This window comes from Mytilus californianus, unplaced genomic scaffold, assembly GCF_021869535.1.
Source record: "Mytilus californianus isolate M0D057914Y unplaced genomic scaffold, xbMytCali1.0.p SCAF_5, whole genome shotgun sequence".
Taxonomy (NCBI): domain Eukaryota; kingdom Metazoa; phylum Mollusca; class Bivalvia; order Mytilida; family Mytilidae; genus Mytilus; species Mytilus californianus.
Window position 1 is genome coordinate 12106290 of NW_026262701.1, and position 6000 is coordinate 12112289.

At 31.5% G+C, this 6000-nt stretch overlaps 1 long non-coding RNA gene across 2 annotated transcripts; it reads left to right on the forward strand.

Annotated features, from left to right (window-relative positions):
• The first annotated feature begins 268 nt into the window (after window positions 1–268).
• LOC127702555 (uncharacterized) lies at window positions 269–5798 on the forward strand. 2 transcript variants are annotated; one of them, XR_007982487.1, is made up of 2 exons: window positions 269–344; window positions 3618–5798. It is a non-coding gene; the product is annotated as an uncharacterized LOC127702555 (long non-coding RNA). The 2 variants fall into 2 exon arrangements; XR_007982486.1 differs by lacking the exon at window positions 269–344 and adding an exon at window positions 358–537.
• Window positions 5799–6000: the final 202 nt, after the last annotated feature.

Sequence of the window (6000 nt, forward strand, 5' to 3'; positions counted from 1 at the left end):
GGGGAATATAGAAGATTCATTTCTGCAGAGGATAATAATTAATTCTGATTAAATGGTACATAATGACTTAATAAACAAATAATTTAAAAATTGTATGTTTTCGAATATTATAAATATAGTTGTGAAAATAAATAATCAGTCCCTTGCTTTAATGAAAATGAAAAATCTTGCTTCAATAGTGCAGAAAATAGATAATCTGTCCTCTTAGTTTACAAAAATAAATAACCGATCCAAAACAAATCCTCCTGGCCCCCCCCAGAATATCAAATGGTCGTCCCCTTAGGAAACATCTCTAATTTTGGGATCAATATTTTGTGCCGATTTTGAGGGTTACAGTGATCATTGTACGCTCAATAATTATTTGAAGAGAAGTCTTGTTATGTATATGCCCTCTGTAGTTTGTTTTTATTTGCAGAAAAATATTATAATATATTTGGGAAATGCATATGCTTGCTAAAACCATCGGTTATCCCCCCTTTGGCCTTTGTTTACATTTACCTTGAGCTCTTACCTTACCGGAACACCAGAGCTGGAAAAGTAATATTCTTTTGTATTGAATTTTCTTTTGGAGTAACATATGACGATATTTTTACATTAAGGTTCATCATAACAAATGGACAAACATGGCCGTATTTTCACCTCAAAAACTACTCTGTGTACAGACTTACCTGTGCAGTTTGGAAAGTTTTAAGGCCTGGCATCCACTAGATATATAAAAGTTAAATTTATTTTGCATATCAGAAAGATAAAATCGTTTTTGGATTTTGATGGGCATTTTTTTTCCTTTCTGCAGAAGATGTAAAAATAAACAAACACCTGAGTTGCATTTGATATGGTCCACTCAATTCCTACCTTTAACTCGCCTATAGATGTGTAGATATCTATTGTCCATGCCAATCAAGGATAATTAATACAATACAAACCAGTTGTTACCTGAGAGGGAGCATCTCAAAATTGTTTCCCAACTTAGTTAATTTTAACACCTTCTGCAGGAACGAAAAAAAAATGCCCATCATAATCCAAACAAGATACCATCTTTCTGATATGCAAAATAATTTTAACTTTTATATATCTAGTGGATGCCAGGCCTTAAAACTTTTCAAACTGTACAGGTAAGTCTGTACACAGAGTAGTTTTTGAGGTGAAAATACGGCCATATTTGTCCATTTGTTATGATGAACCTTAACCGTACAACAACATTCTTTTAAAAGTAATGATGTTCTGTAAAAGGAGTGAGACACTATTAATATTATTATGTAGGGGGTACAAGTCAATTCGGCACCGGGTCAATTTCATGAATTTGGCATCTAAGGAAAGAGTCAAATCGGCACCTGGTCAGACCTCTAGTCAAATCGACACCTGTTTAAAGTCATTTTGGCATTTGATAATTCAACTGGCATCTAATATTATTTTTACCGTTTTCTGTCCTTATTATTTGATTTCGTTTTTTATTACATACGATGCAGTCCGGTTAATCCACCCGCATAAGGCTTTGATCGTATGTATTTCTGCTTTAATATATAAAAATTATATCAAATTTAATATAAATAGTTTTACTGAAATATTAAATTTGAGGATATGCAGTTTATCTCATTCTCCCAAAAATATCTGAAATAAATTTTAAAATCAACAAAACAAGTGGCCCTGGGTCATCTGTGTTTATATTGGAAATGTGTTTGTGCGGTAAATCCGCCCATGCGTAGTAAATATGTATGGAGGGCCAGTTTATCACATATTTATGAAAGGAAAAGGCGATCTATTGATAGACCTCTTACATAAAAATGTATAAAGCTAGTACAGTCAGGGGTACTACTTGTACAAGTAATCTTTATTTACTTGAAGAAGTAGATAAAATAAACTTATATAAGTTAATTATAATGTTTGAATAATCTTCCCTTAATTTTCTCAAATATTTACTGGTATAAGTAAATTTTTTTTACAATCCTACAAAAATTCTCAAGTTTTGAGATGTAAAAACATGCCTTTAACAATTTTTCTCAGGTTAGCTCATAGTTTTTGATTAGAGTTCAATGTTTCATCTCATTAATTCAACAAAAAACTGATTGAGCAAATATCTTAAGTATTTGCACAAGGCCTTCAAAAATTGCCCCTTGGGGGCTTGTAAATGAGCAGTGTTCTGAAGATAACAGACAAATGAGATTTTCATTGTCCATGAAATTACACTTAAATGATTAGTAAAGACATCTGCAAAGGACAGACAATCAAAAATTCTATTAGAGCAAAGAAGTCCTAAGAATTCAAGAAAAGAAGATAGAATGACTTTTTTACTTGTAGAAGTAAAAAAATCTGAATGTCTAAGGGACATAACTAAGCCCAATTTTTTTTTACCTATACAAGTAAATAAAATACACTTGTATAAGTATCCTACAAATTTACTTATATAAGTATACTAATATTTACTTCTTCAAGTAAATAAAAATTACTTGTACAAGTAGTACCCCTGACTGTAGTATAAAGGATTCCAGACAATCGAAAAAAAAAAAATTTCAAGTCAGAAACGAGTTTTGTAATAGTGTGATTATCGTTAGCTTTAGGAACTGTATTCTATATATCACTAGATATTTTGGTAATAAAGGATTTTTCTTTAAAATTTGACATGCAGTGATGATAAGTACAGTTCCTATGAATAAAATAGCAGACGAAAATCAAATATTCATGGAAGTGACAATAAAGAAAGTAAATGGGAGTGGGCAGGTTTACTGGACAGGCAGAATTACGGAACACTATTGTATGTATCTTTTTTTTGTGTTCAAAACTTCATTTCGCAGATCATGTAGATCGTTAAAAACATGAGCATGTGTAGTCATGGTAGTTAAGCAGGAAGAATACACAATAAAAAATAATCAGTCGGCTTTCTGTTTGAATATTTTTCAATATTCTATTAATAATGTTTTGATTGGTTATCACTTTATAAACTTATGAACTTATATCAATTACAAACAATAACCCGTGTGTTGTTTTAATAATTTTATGGTAGTTCTTTGTTTCCATTGGTACTTTCTGTTCAGTGCAGTAAATATACGTTGACACCTCTAGTGAAAATATTAAAAAAATGCATGAAGAACAGTCCAATAGTTTACTTGCAAAACATAATGTTAATTGTGGGTGCTGAAATAATAGCCTACAATGGCCAAGGGTGCCGAAAAAACCAGGTCCCGATTTGACTAGGTACCGAATTGACTAAAATGGGTGCCGATTTAACCAGGTGCCAAAGTGACTAGAATTCTGATGTGGGTTCTTTTTGTCTTTCACTAGGTTTTTTTTGTGTGCTTGGTGCAAATATGATGAATTTCGTGATCCCTAAAATGTATGACAATTGTGATGACTTTCCATTTCTTTCTGTAAATTTTCATGTTTATACTTGTGTATAATTTCAAAATCTTTATATTACTTGCAAATAGAGTTAAACCAATTTTTCAGATAGACGGACCAGTAGCCCTGTTCTCTCTTCCACTCTCTGTTACATTGTAGATCAATCATCTTTCACAATTTACCATGATATAGTCACTTGTAAGTCCAGCTACTGAACATGGAAGGTTAAATATGTCTGAATATAAAAATCATTGCATTCACAAGTTTTCTTTTGTCTTTTTCAGTGCCATACAAACTGCTATGAGAAAAATTTAAATCATGAGCATGATGATTTAAAAGTACATGTAGGAATAGACTTGATATGAAAGTAAAAGATACCTACATGTACTTATGAAGAAGATATACAAGTTGCAGAAAAAAGATCAGAGAAGAAGTTAAATTCTTTTGCAGAAAAACTGATGAAAAAAGCTAGAGAAAGCAAAAAGGACAGTTCATATCATCATTTCAGAGAAAGTTGTGTTTCCTCTTCATCATTGTTTTACGCTTGATTCTGCAATATAATTAATCATTTGAATCAAATTCGGCAAGATACAAAAGATCTCCTTATATTTACTTTGTTTGCAATCAGTATGTTAAATAAAACAAGAATGTATAGAAAAAGGAAAAGTAAAAGAAATACTTCAGATGGGACAAAACAGATCAAAGGGCAAGACAGTTTACAGACAAAGAATGGCAAGAACAAACTTTCCAGAAAAAGGAAAGAAGACATTCGGAAAGAAAAAACTATTAATATAAATTTTAGAAAATCTGCAAATGAAACATTGAAGTGTGATACCTGTAATAAGACGTTTAAAACAAAAGGATCTCTTTCAAAACATGCTAAAATACACATGGGTGTAAAGGCGTACATCTGTGTTAGATGTGGAAAAGCGTTTGGCCGTCTAGATGTTTTACGACGCCACTTATTGATTCACACATCTGTTAAACCTTACCTTTGCCATACATGTGGCAAAGGGTTCTGTGAAAGTGGGGCACTTGTAAAACATGAGCGAATACATTTAAATGAGAAGCCTTATTCGTGTGATGTATGTCAAAAAAGTTTTAGTCAGCGAAGTAATTTAAATTCACACAAACGAATTCATACTGGAGAGAAACCATTTGGATGTGATGTATGTGGTAAATGTTTTAATAAGAGTAATACCTTGAGTCAACATATAAAGACGCACACTGGAGACAAGCAGTTCATATGTTCTTTTTGTAGTAAACGTTTTGTGCAACGGATTCAGTTACAGATGCATGAAAGAATTCATAAAAAGGAAAAACCGCATGCATGCTCCCTATGTCATCGACAATTTTGTCAGATGAATCAGCTACAAAGACACGAAAGGTCAAAGTGCAAGAAAATAAAATTATCTGTTGGTACTCAAACGGTCAAAACAGAACAAACTGCGGAAAACCTAGATATAACCAGCATTGATGATGATGATGATGATGATGATGAAACAATGTCTTATTCAGATATGTAATAAAACCAGATATGATATCAATTATTTTTATAACACCATAGATAAGTTAGATTCATGATAATTGTAATGATTGACCAATGGTCTTTTGATGAGAATGCAATAGGATATGTATTTTTATTCATGTTATACAAAAGAAAAAAAAATGTAGAATCATTGTACCAGTAAGAGATTTTCGAAAAGGGCATTAAAATTTGAAATGACAGGAATAAATTGTGCCAATTTCAGAAAGCAGACAGAGTTGATAATATTGATAATGTGAACACAGGTTATGGTCTAACACTATTCCTATAATTTGTTGTTTAAACTCAAAACAATGTGAGTTTAAATGCTTTTGAAAGGATTCTCTTCTGTTTGTTGCTTAAATTTTACTGTCAATATGTACATATATACGAGATGTACCAAACGAAGACAATATTTTTTTTAGTACTCAAAAGTTTTGCACCTGGTTCCCGATTGTCTTCTGTCGTAACTTGACATGAGTTAAACCTTGGCAAATTGAAAAAAAATAAATCAAACAAAACACAGTATTATTGAAGGTCATATATACATGTATGTTGACCTCTATAGATGTCTTTTGATTATAAAAAAAAATTGTAATGAATTGTGTTTCTTTCTTGTTGGCGTAAACCAAAAAATCTCCTTCTAGTTTAAGCAGTGGGATGTTCAGGCCTTATGCCTATTATAATTCTGTGCAATTTTCAATTATTATAGCTATTAAGATACAAATATACCAATGGACTACAAATAAACATTTTCAATAGCTATCTTCACCAATGAGTAACAATGAAACCTACAGGTAAAATGTAAAGGGTAGTCTCAAAACCAGCAATTGTATTTACTACTTCTGTCTGATTTGTCATGATTATTTCTGTAATATATACTTAGTAACTATACCTATATGTTGTAAAACCTTTGTTTAATAAGAATTACATGTCTGTTTATTTTGACCTCAGATGCCTCCAAAATGTACCCTTTACTTTATAGTTTAATAATTCACCAATGACATTGAGATGTTTAACTAGAACTATATCACGAGCATTCCGTTAGATTTCTTCATTTTCATTTCAAATTATATGGCTAACAGTTGATCTGAGGTGTTGTAAATGATGTTACCACATGATTGGGATTATGATTTGGGTAC